A 13559-nucleotide genomic window follows, 5' to 3' on the forward strand; every position below is an offset into this window, starting at 1 on the left:
ACACCCAGGTGCACCAAGAGCTGTTTTTTTTAATTTTTTTTAATGTTTATTTATTTTTGAGAGAGACAGAGACAGAATGCAAGTGGGTTAGGGGCAGAGAGAGGAGACACAGAACCCAAAGCAGGCTCCAAGCCATCAGCACAGAGCCCAATGCGGGGCTCGAACTCACAGAGCTGTGAGATCATGACCTGAGCCACCCAGGAGCCCCGGTTTTTTTTTTTTTAAGATAAACAAAATTGACAAGTCTTTAGCTAGACTAAGAAAAAAAAAGATTCAAATAAAATCAGATATGAAAGAAGAGACATTACAAATACTACTGTAGAAATACATATGATCATTTTTATGAACATATAAGCCAACAAATTGGGTCACCTAGGAAAAAAATGGATAAATTCTTAGAAACATAACAACTTACCAAGACAATCAGGAGAAATAAAAAAAAATTGAACAGTAAAGAGAATGACTCAGTAATCAAAAACATTCCAACCAGAAAAGTCTTGCCCTAGATAGCTTCACTGGTGAATTGTAGCAAACATTTAAATATTAAAGCCAATCCTTTTCAAACTCTTCCAAAAACAAATTTAAGAGGAAAGAAAACTTCCAAACTTGTTTTATGAAGCCAGGATTACCCTGATGCCAAAGCCAAAAAAGGGCACTATAAGAAAACTATAGACCAACATCCTTGATGAATATGAATATAGGTGCAAAGATTCTCAACAAAACATTAACAAATAAAACTCAACAACACATTAAAAGGATCATAACCGTGATCAAGTAGGATTTACCTCTAGGATGTAAGGAGCATTCAACATAAGCAAATCAATAAACATGATACACCACATTAAGAGAAAGATAAAATCATATGATCATTTCAATAGATGCAGAAAAGACATTTTACAAAACACAACATGCTTTCAAGATAAGAACTCAACAAACTGTATACAGAAGGAATGTATCTCAACATAATAAAAGCCATATAGGACAAGCCTATGGCTAACATATTCAACAGTGAAAGATTAAATGTTTTTCTTAATAACATTAGGAACAAGACAAGGATGTCCACTATCACCACACTTATTCAACTTTGTACTGGAAATCCTACCTAGAGCAAGATAAAGAAATGAAAGATATACATTCAAAAAGAAAGGAGTAAAATTATTATCATTTATAGATGATACCCTCTCTTATTTTAAAAAAAATCCTGAAGTCAACCAAAAAACTGTTGGAACTATGCAATAAATTCCATAAAGTTGCAGGATATAAAAATCAGGGGAGCCTGAATGGCTCAGTCAGTTAAAGGTCCAACTTCGGCTCAGGTCATGATCTCACAGTTCTTGAGATCAAGCCCCATGTCTAGCTCTGCTCTGACAGTAAGGAACCTGCTTCAGATTCTCTGTCTCCCTCTCTCTCTGCTCCTCCCCTGTGCTCTGTCTCTCTCAAAAATAAATAAATAAACAAACACACACACACACACACACACACACACACACACAAAGAACTACTATGTGATCCACCAGTTCCACTTCTGGGTATATACCAAAAAAAATAAAAGCAGGATGTCAAAAGATATATGCACTCCCATGTTTATTGCACCATTATTCACAATAGCCAAGATATGGAAAGTTCTGTCAATAGATTAGTGGATAAAGAAGATGTGATTCACACGCACACACACGCACACACACACACACACACACACACACACACACACATTTAGCCATTAGAAAGAAGGAAATTTTGTCATTTGAGCCAATGAATGATTTTGAGGGTTTTACGCTTACTGAGATAAGCCAGACAAAGACAAACATTGTATGATATCACTTACATGTGGAATCTAAAAAAAGTCAAAGATTGGGTGCCTGGGTGGCTCAGTCAGTTAAGCATCTTACTCTTGAGCTCAGCTCAAGTCTTGAGATCTCAAGGTTGTGAGTTCAAGCCTTGCGTTGGGCTCTGTGCTGGGCATGAAGCCTACAAAATAAATAAAATAAACAAATAAACAAAATAAAATAAAATAAAATAGCCAAACTCATAGAAACAGAGAATAGAATGGTGATTACCAGGGGCTTGGGACTGGGGGAATTTGGGGGATGTTGTTAAAGGGCACAACCTGCAACTACAAGATAAATAAATTATGAAGATCTAATGCACAGCATAGCAATCATAGTCACTGATGCTGTATTATATACTTCAAAATTACTAAGAGACTAGATCTTAACTGTTCTCACCACAAAAAAGAAATGGTAAGTATGTGACATCACAGAGGTTTTACCTAAAACTATGGTGGTAATCATATAGCAATAAATAAACCTATCAAATCAACAGATACACCCTAAGTTTGCACATGTTATATGTAAATTAGGTCTCAATTAAAAAAATTCAGAAACAACCAAACAAACAAAGAACTGGAAACAAGTGAGACAAGTCGCTTCCTCTTGGGCAAAGCCACACCTAGAAAGATTTGAGAAAAGATTTTGGCAATGGATGGCCGAGAGACAACAGAAACTGCAGCTGTGGCTCTTAACCTTGGCTGCATGTATCAGTTTCTGTTGCTGCTGTAACAACTACCGCAAACCTGATTGCCTAAAACAACAACAAGTTTATTACCTTACAGTTCTGGAGGTCAGAAGTTAGAAATGGGACTCACTGAGCTAAAATCAAAATGTCAACAAGGCTACTGTCCTTCTGGAGGTCCTATAATGAATCCATTTCCTTGCCTTTTCCATGTTCTTGAGGCCGACTCATTCGTTGGCTTGTGGCCCCTTCCTCCATCTTCATAAAGCATCAGTGGCTGGTGGAGCCTCACACCACATTGCCCTGACACTGCTTCTTCTGCCTCTCTCTTCCACACTTAAGAGCCTTTTTGCTAACATTGGGCCCACCTGGATAATCCTATATAGTCTACCTATTTTAAGGTCAGTTGATTAACAACCTTAATTCCATCTGCTACCTCAATTCCCTTCTGCTGGGTAACACTCATGAAGAAAACAGGTCATAGGTTCCAGGGTTTAGGATGTGAACTTCTTTGGGAGGCCATTATTCTGCCTACCACAGCTGGGGAATCTCAAATGGTACTGATGCCTGGGCTCACCCCCAGAGAGTCTGATATCATTGGCCTAGAATGTGGCATAGGCATCCAGATGTTTTTAATGCTCCCCAGGTGATTCTAATGAGCAGCCACTGAAAACCACTGCTCCAAAGAAATAGAATATTTATTTTATTATTTACGTACCATTTAACCTTTCCAACAAAGCATTTATACTTAACAACTGTTAAAGTAACTACATTAGGTCCAAGATGGAATCCTTCATGCTAAACCCAATGTTAGCAAACCAAAACTTAACTAAGTTTCTATGCTTGGCTTAGCCAAAAAAGGAAGGCCATGGTCAACCAAGCAGTGCTTGCCTCCTTGGCACAATTTACCTGACCTGGCTAAAAGACTTCCCTTTGCCACATATAAGGGATAACCCTGCTTTAACCAGACAGCAAATGCTCCATATAACTTCCTTGTTTCTGCTCACTTTGGTCCATAAAAATCTCTCACCTGGTACAGCTCTCTGGAGCTCCTTTCTCTCTGCTAGATTGGAAGCTGCCTGATTCATGAATTGTTAAATAAAGCCAATTAGATCTTTTCAAAATTTATGATTAGATTCTTTTTTTTTAACCCAACTAACATTTATATTCCAGGCATTGTGATAAGGTAATTGTGCTAATATTATGCTGACATTTTACAATATTTTCCCTCAAGAAATCCCCACAACAACCCTATAAAATAGATACTTTTTTATTCCCATTTTACAGATGAGGAAAGAGACTCAGAAGTTTGCCCAATTTAATATGATGGAAGCTGTTGAGCAAAGATCCCAGTTCTGTCTGACTTGTAACTGCTACACCAATTTACTTCTTGATAGTAGAGCTACAAGAGCATTTAGACTTTAGACTTAGAAGCAAAAAGGTGTTAATTAGATATTTAATGTCTAGGGGTGCCTGGGTGGCTCGGTTGGTTGAGCGTCCAACTTTGGCTCAGGTCATGATCTCCTGGTTCTGGAGTTTGAGCCCCGTATCAGGCTCTGTGCTGATAGCTCAGAGCCCAGAGCCTGCTTTGGATTCTTTCTCTCTCTCTCTCTCTCTCTGCGCCCCTTCCCCACTCATGTTCTGTCTCTCAAAAAAAAAAAAAAATAAATAAATAAATGTTAAAAAAATTTTTTAAAAAGATATTTAATGTCTAAATTCTAGGAGGAATATAAACTATGATGAGTGTCGGAAGCTGTAGATTATGCCTGGGGAGTTCTGATACAGGGAATCAATGTTTAAAGAAGTAGTAATATGCTCATAACCAGGAACTTTAAAATGATCTTTAGTATGTAAGGGACAGGTTACATTTCATGACTTATAAGCCAATACTAAGGTTACCTAGCTTTTTTGTACATTTAAAATAAAACCATATAGGGAGAGGCTTCTGGGAAGATGGCGGTGTAGGAGGATGCTGGGGCTTACCGCGTCCTGTGGATCACTTAGATTCCACCCACACCTGCCTAAATAACCCAGAAAATCACCAGAAGACTAGCAGAATGGATTCTCTGGAGCCAAGCGTAGATGAGAGGTCCACGGAAAAGGGTAGGAAGGGCAGAGAGGCGGTGCACGCTACACGGACTGGCGGGAGAGAGCCCGGGCAGAGGGGCAGCCCACCAGCAAAGCAGAGCCCCTGAGTCTGGCTTGCAAAAGCAGAGGGGCCAGATGGAGTGTGTTTGGACAGCAAGCAGGACTTAACATCTGGAAGGTTATAAGTTAACAGCTCTGCTCAGAGAGCGGGAGGGCTGGACGACAACGGAGGGAGAGTTGCTGAGCCCCCAACAACAGAGCGCAGCTTGGCGGGGAGCAAAGGCGCTTGCCAGCGCCATCTCCCTCGCCCATCCCCCAGCCAAAATCCCAAAGGGAACCAGTTCCTGCCAGGGAACTTGCTTGCACCACGCAAACACTCAATGCTGTGCTTCAGTGGATCCACCCTCCGGCAGGTCTGACTCCCTCCAGGTGCCGCAGGGCCCCTCCTGAAGCAGACCTCTGAAGGAAAAGCGAGCTGAGCCTACCCCTCCCGCCCCTGTGCACCTTGCGGATCCACCCCAGCTGATATGCCAGATCCCCAGCACCACAAGCCTGGCAGTGTGCAAGTAGCCCAGATGGCCACACCACCTCACAGTGAATCCCACCCCTAGGAGAGGGGAAGAGAAGGTACACACCAGTCTGACTGTGGCCCCAGCGGTGCGCTGGGGGCAGACATCAGGTCTCACTGTGGCTCCGCCCACCAGCGCAAGTTATTCAAGACAGCACAGGGGAAGTGCCCTCAGTCCCCCAACACTCCAGGGACTATCCAAAATGACGAAACGGAAGAATTCCCCTCAAAAAAAAAACCTCTGGGAAATAACAACAGCTAATGAATTGATCAAAAATGATTTAAACGATATAACAAAAGTGAATTTAGAATAATAGTCATAAAATTAATCCCTGGGCTTGAAAACAGTATAAAGGGCAGCAGAGAATCTATTGCTACAGAGATCAAGGGAGTAAGGAACAGCCAGGAGGAGCTAAAAAATGCTATTAATGAACTGCAAAATAAAAGGGAGACGACCACAACTCGGATTGAAGAGGCGGAGGAGAGAATAGGTGAACTAGAAGATAAAATTATGGAAAAAGAAGAAGCTGAGAAAAAGATAGATAAAAAAATCCAGGAGTATGAGGGGAAAATTAGAGAACTAAGTGATGCACGAAAGAGAAAGAATATACACATAATTGGTATTCCAGAGGAGGAAGAGAGAGGGAAAGGTGCTGAAGGGGTACTTGAAGAAATAATAGCTGAGAACTTCCCGGAACTGGGGAAGGAAAAAGGCATTGAAATCCAAGAGGCACAGAGAACTCCCTTCAGACGTAACTTGAATTGATCATCTGCACGACATATCATAGTGAAACTGGCAAAATACAAGGATAAAGAGAAAATTCTAAAAGCAGCTAGGGATAAACGTGCTCTACCATATAAAGGGAGACCTATAAGACTTGTGACCGATCTATCTACTGAAACTTGGCAGGCCAGAAAGGAATAGCAGGAAATCTTCAATGTGATGAACAGAAAAAATATGCAGCCGAGAATCCTTTATCCAGCAAGTCTGTCATTTAGAATAGAAGGAGAGATAAAGGTCTTCCCAAACAAACAAAAACTGAAGGAATTCGTCACCACTAAACCAGCCCTACAAGAGATCCTAAGGGGGATCCTGTGAGACAAAGTACCAGAGACATTGCTACAAGCATGAAACCTACAGACATCACGATGACTCTAAACCCATATTTTTCTATAATAACACTGAATGTAAATGGATTAAATGTGCCAACCAAAAGACATAGGGTATCAGAATGGATAAAAAAACAAGACCCATCTATTTGCTGTCTACAAGAGACTCATTTTAGACCTGAGGACACCTTCAGATTGAAATTGAGGGGATGGAGAACTATTATCATGCTACTGGAAGTCAAAAGAAAGCTGGAGTAACCACACTTCTATCAGACAAACTAGACTTTAAATTAAAGGCTGTAACAAGAGATGAAGAAGGGCATTATATAATAATCACAGGGTCTATCCATCAAGAAGAACTAACAATTATAAATGTCTATGTGCCGAATACAGGAGCCCCCAAATATATAAAACAATTACAAACATAAGCAACCTTATTGATAAGAATGTGGTAATTGCAGGGGCCTTTAACACTCCACTTACAGAAATGGATAGATCATCTAGACACATGGTCAATACAGAAACAAGGGCCTGAATGATACATTGGATCAGATGGACTTGACAGATATATTTAGAACTCTGCATCCCAAAGCAACAGAATATACTTTCTTCTCGAGTGCACATGAAACATTCTCCAAGATAGATCACATACTGGGTCACAAAACAGCCCTTCATACGTATACAAGAATTGAGATCATACCATGCATACTTTCAGACCACAATGCTATGAAGCTTGAAATCAACCACAGGAAAAAGTCTGGAAATCCTTCAAAAGCATGGAAGTTAAAGAACACCCTACTAAAGAATGAATGGGTCAACCAGGCAATTAGAGAAGAAATTAAAAAATATATGGAAACAAACGAAAATGAAAATACAACAATCCAAACGCTTTGGGATGCAGCGAAGGCAGTCCTGAGAGGAAAATACATTGCAATCCAGGCCTATCTCCAGAAACAAGAAAAATCCCAAATACAAAATCTAACAGCACACCTAAAGGAAATAGAAGCAGAGCAGCAAAGACACCCCAAACCCAGCAGAAGAAGAGAACAATAAAGATCAGAGCAGAAATAAACAATATAGAATCTAAAAACACTGTAGAGCAGGTCAACGAAGCCAGGAGTTGGTTTTTTGAAAGAATAAACAAAAGTGACAAACCTCTAGCCAGGCTTCTCAAAAAGAAAAGAGAGATGACCCAAATAGATAAAATCATGAATTAAAATGGAATTATTACAACCAATCCCTCAGAGATACAAGCAATTATCAGGGAATACTATGAAAAATTATATGCCAACAAACTGGACAACCTGGAAGAAATGGAGGAATTCCTAAACAACCACCCACTTCCAAAACTCAAACATGAGGAAATAGAAAGCTTGAACAGACCCATAACCATGAAGAAATTGAATCAGTTATCAAAATCTCCCAACAAATAGGAGTCCAGGACCAGATGGCTTCTCTGGGGAATTCTACCAGACGTTTAAAGCAGAGATAATACCTATCCTTCTCAAGCTATTCCAAAAAATAGGAAGGGAAGGAAAACTTCCAGACTCATTCTATGAAGCCAGCATTACTTTGATTCCCAAACCAGACAGAGGCCCAGTAAAAAAACAGAACTACAGGCCAATATCCCTGATGAATATGCATGCAAAAATTCTCAATAAGATACTAGCAAATCGAATTCAACACCTTATAAAAAGAATTATTCACCATGATCAAGTGGGATTCATTCCTGGGCTGCAGGGCTGGTTCAACATTTGCAAATCAATCAATGTGATACATCACATTAATAAAAGAAAAGATAAGAACCATATGATCATGTCAATCGATGCAGAAAAAGCATTTTACAAAATTCACCATCCTTTCTTAATAAAAACCCTCGAGAAAGTCGGGGTAGAAGGAACACACTTAAACATCATAAAAGCCATTTATGAAAAGCCCACAGCTAACATCATCCTCAATGGGGAAAAACTGAGAGCTTTTTCCCTGAGATCAGGAACACGACAGGGATGTCCACTCTCACCGCTGTTGTTTAACATAGTGTTGGAAGTGCTAGCATCAGCAATCGGACAACAAAAGGAAATCAAAGGCATCAAAACTGGCAAAGATGAAGTCAAGCTTTCACCTTTTGCAGATGACATGATATTACATGGAAAATCCAATAGACTCCACCAAAAGTCTGCTAGAACTGATACATGAATTCAGCAAAGTTGCAGGATACAAAAATCAATGTATAGAAATCAGTTGCATTCTTAGACACTAATAATGAAGCAACCGAAAGACAAATAAAGAAACTGATCCCATTCACAATTGCACCAGGAAGCATAAAATAACCTAGGAATAAATCTAACCAAAGATGTAAAAGATCTGTATGCTGAAAACTATAGAAAGCTTATGAAGGTAATTGAAGAAGATATAAAGAAATGGAAAAACATTCCGTGCTCATGGATTGGAAGAATAAATATTGTCAAAATGTCAATACTACCCAAAGCTATCTACACATTCAATCAATCCCAATCAAAATTGCACCAGCATTCTTCTCGAAACTAGAACAAGCAATCCTAAAATTCATATGGAACCACAAAAGGTCCCGAATAGCCAAAGGAATTTTGAAGAAGAAGACCAAAGCGGGAGGCATCACAATCCCAGAATTTAGCCTCTACTACAAAGCTGTCATCATCAAGACAGCATGGTATTGGCACAAAAACAGACACATAGACCAATGGAATAGAATAGAAACCCCAGAACTAGACCCACAAACGTATGGCCAACTCATCTTTGACAAAGCAGGAAAGAATATCCAATGGAAAAAAGACAGTCTCTTTAACAAATGGTGCTGGGAGAACTGGACAGCAACATGCAGAAGAATGAAACTAGACCACTTTCTTACACCATTCACAAAAATAAACTCAAAATGGATAAAGGACCTGAATGTGAGACAGGAAACCATCAAAACATTAGAGGAGAAAGCAGAAAAAGACGTCTCTGACCTCAGCCGTAGCAATTTCTTACTTGACACATCCCCAAAGGCAAGGGAATTAAAAGCAAAAATGAACTATTGGGACCTCATGAAAATAAAAAGCTTCTGTACAGCAAAGGAAACAATCAACAAAACCAAAAGGCAACCAACGGAATGGGAAAAGATATTTGCAAATGACTTATCGGACAAAGGGCTAGTATCCAAAATCTATAAAGAGCTCACCAAACTCCACACCCGAAAGACAAATAACCCAGTGAAGAAATGGGCAGAAAACATGAATAGACACTTCTCTAGAGAAGACATCCAGATGGCCAACAGGCACATGAAAAGATGCTCAACGTCGCTCCTCATCAGGGAAATACAAATCAAAACCACACTGAGATATCACCTCATGCCAGTCAGAATGGCCAAAATGAACAAATCAGGAGACTATAGATGCTGAAGAGGATGTGGAGAAATGGGAACCCTCTTGCACTGTTGGTGGGAATGCAAACTGGTGCAGCCACTCTGGAAAACAGTGTGGAGGTTCCTCAAAAAATTAAAAATAGACCTATCTTATGACCCAGCAATAGCACTGCTAGGAATTTATCCAAGGGATACAGGAGTACTGATGCATAGGGGCACTTGTACCCCAATGTTTATAGCAGCACTCTCAACAATAGCGAAATTGTGGAAAAAGCCTAAATGTCCATCAACTGATGAATGGATAAAGAAATTGTGGTTTATAGACACAATGGAGTACTACATGGCAATGAGAAAGAATGAAATATGGCCTTTTGTAGCAATGTGGTTGGAACTGGAGAGTGTTATGCTAAGTGAAATAAGCCATACAGAGAAAGACAGATACCATATGTTTTCACTCTTATGTGGATCCTGAGAAACTTAACAGAAACCCATGGGGGAGGGGAAGGAAAAAAAAAAAGAGGTTAGAGTGGGAGAGAGCCAAAGCATAAGAGACTGTTAAAAACTGAGAACAAACTGAGGGTTGATGGAGGGTGGGAGGCAGGGGAGGGTAGGTAATGGGCATTGAAGAGGGCATCTTTTGGGATGAGCACTGGGTGTTGTATGGAAACTAATTTGACAATAAATTTCATATAATAAAAAAATAAAACCATATATACATATTTTTTTAAGTTTATTTATTTTGAGACAGAAAGAGAGAGAGAGAGAGAGAGAGAGAGAGAGAGAGAGAATCCCAAGCAGGCTCCAAGCTGTCAGCCCCACCAGGGTTGGGTCTCATGACCTGAGCCAATATCAAGAGTTGGATGCCCCTCTATCTGCCCCTCCCCTGCTCACACTCCCTGTCTCTGTCTCAAAAATAAATAAACATTAAAAAAAAAAAAGAGTTGGATGCTTAGCTGACTGAGCCAGCCAGGTGCCCCTATATACATATTGTTTAAACAGAACATTTAAGGGGCGCCTGGGTGGTGCAGTCGGTTAAGCATCCGACTTCAGCCAGGTCATGATCTCGCGGTCCGGGAGTTCAAGCCCCGCATCAGGCTCTGGGCTGATGGCTCAGAGCCTGGAGCCTGTTTCCGATTCTGTGTCTCCCTCTCTCTCTGCCCCTCTGCCATTCATGCTCTGTCTCTCTCTGTCCCAAAAATAAATAAATGTTGAAAAAATAAAATAAAATAAATAAATAAATAAATAAACAGAACATTTAAAAACAGGATGTCCCTGATTTTTTCTAGGAATCCATGTTATAAAGTCAGCGAAACTTAGCATAATTTCCCAGTAAAACACCATTCATGAACTTTTGGTGGCTTTTCTTGTAAGGAATTAGGAAGTTTCTCTAGCCTTCCTGGGAAACCCCAACCCATTCACAGTGATTTCTAAACATCTCCATGACCACATTCATGGCTTACTTCAATCTTTATTTAACACTGTTGGCACCTAACTTTCTCTGGATCTCCATCTTTGAGAATAGAAGGGGAATGAGTGACTACACAAATACCACCAACGGGGAATGTGCTGTGTAGTCGTGGATCATCTCTAGATGGGTGTGAGGGCTGAGCAAGGTGGCTGGTTAACTGGGCCTAACAGCCTTTCACTGATAGTGCAGAACATTGACCACAAGTCTGTCACTGGAAACCATCTGAACTTTGAATGCAGCTATATGTCATGTGCATGGGTCCTACCAATATAATATTAAGTGAGAAAATAAGCTAAAAACTACCTTTGGGAAATGATATTAATGTGAAAAAAAATTTCCCTTCAAAAGCAAGGAAATGGAGGGCTTTTCCTCAGGGAAGATTTAATAGATACACTTTTCCCTGTTTCCCTCCAAGTACAACTAAAAACCTTGGTATACACATATCAATCAGACTGGCTCAGGACCTGAAGAATAACATGGAAGTGAGTTTCTTGGGATTATTTTTGGTTTGGTTTTGGTTTGGTTTTTGCTTACTGTATGCCCAACTTGAAGCTGAAGAAGCAGGCAAACTGGAAACACCTATGCATCCAGACATCCCTACCTGAGCCCCCCCCCCTCCAAAAAAAGTTCTCAATAAAAGCCTGTTCTGTTAAACTTTAAGACCAGGAAAGGGACAGTCCAGTAAGAGAGACAATGTTTATACAATTACCACTCTACTGTAGCCCCACCTCTCCCAACAGTGTGAATCCTAGCATAGACCTCCACCCTTGCCAAGCTGTAAAAAGGTGCCCCACTTTCTCCTCATGTTGTGGTGTCAGAGGGCAAGCTGGGAATTTCATTCTAATGGGGCTAATAAATTTCTGTCCCCACCACAGTGTCACTGGGAACCAAGTGAGGAGCCTGGACTCCATCATCTGCAGTAATGAGCACTTTTTCTCCAAAAAAGGTGATCAGAGGAGATCTAGTAGAGAATCAGGACTTTATCCACCACCCAGTGGTAATGAGGCTTCCCTGCCTCCCCCCATCAATATCAGGGGAACAGCAGACAGGCACTCTTCCAGGGAGTGGATGATATCAGGGAGATGTCAGTGGAGGCCTTCTCTGGAACCAACGTCCCATTTCTGCACAGCAGTAATGAGGCAGTAATGAGGACCCCTACCTCACTCAGTGTCAGTGGACATCAAGTGGGGAGCCTGAACTTCCATCCCCACCTAGTGGTAATAACATGACACTTCTCCCTTTGCCTTTTGGAGCAATGTCAGAGGAAGCCAGTTAGAACAGTTTTATTGGTGAGAATGCAAGCTAGTGCAGCCACTCTGGAAAACAGTATGGAGGTTCCTCAAAAAACTAAAAAATAGAACTACCCTATGACCCAGCAATTGCATTACTAGGCATTTATCCACGGGATACAGGTATGCTATTTCGAAGGGACACATGCACCCCAATGTTTATAGCAGTGCTATCAACAATAGCCAACGTATGGAAAGAGCCCAAATGTCCATCGATGGATGAATGGATAAAGAAGATGTGGTATATATATACAATGGAGTATTACTTGGCAATCAAAAAGAATGAAATCTTGCCATTTGCAACTGTATGGGTGGAACTGGAGGGTATTATGCTAAGTGAAATTAGAGAAAGACAAAAATCATATGACTTCACTCATATGAGGACTTTAAGAGACGAAACAGATGAACATAAGGGAAGGGAAACAAAAATAATATAAAAACAGGGAGGGGGACAAAACAGAAGAGACTCATAAATATGGAGAACAAACTGAGGGTTGTGGGAGGGGGTATGGGCTAAATGGGTAAGGGGAACTAAAGAATCTACTCCTGAAATCATTGTTGCACCATATGCTAACTAATTTGGATGTAAATTTAAAAAAATATAAAATAAAATAGGTTTAAATAAGATCCAGAGTCTCATACATAGTACCTCAAATGTCCAGGCTTCAACTGAAAATCACTCACAATTCCAAGAACCAGTAATATTTCCAACTGAACGCAAAAAGACAATCGACAGATGCCAATATACAGATGACAGAGATGTTAGACTTAACTGAAGGATTTCTAAATGCTTCACCAATTCCAAACACATCTAAAATGGTTGAAAATAGTCTCAGCAAAAGAAAAAAGAAAAAAAAGATACAAAGAAGAACCAAATAGAAATTTTAGAACTGAACAATATAATTACACTCAATTCCACAAGTCTAGTGGATCCCATAATAAATTATTAATTTGGGGATCACAAGATGTAACAGCCAGTTGGCACATCTCATCCTAAATTAAAGTTAATTCCGAGCCAGGGGGATGGGAAGCCCTAGCCAGCCTTCAGTAGGCTCCTGACATAGATAAATCAGGCAGTTATTTCTCAAAGGAGTATCTACAAACTATATAGGATTTGCTCACTCTCTTTGATTAGTCAAGTGG

This window comes from Felis catus, chromosome A3 (assembly GCF_018350175.1).
Source record: "Felis catus isolate Fca126 chromosome A3, F.catus_Fca126_mat1.0, whole genome shotgun sequence".
Lineage (NCBI taxonomy): Eukaryota > Metazoa > Chordata > Mammalia > Carnivora > Felidae > Felis > Felis catus.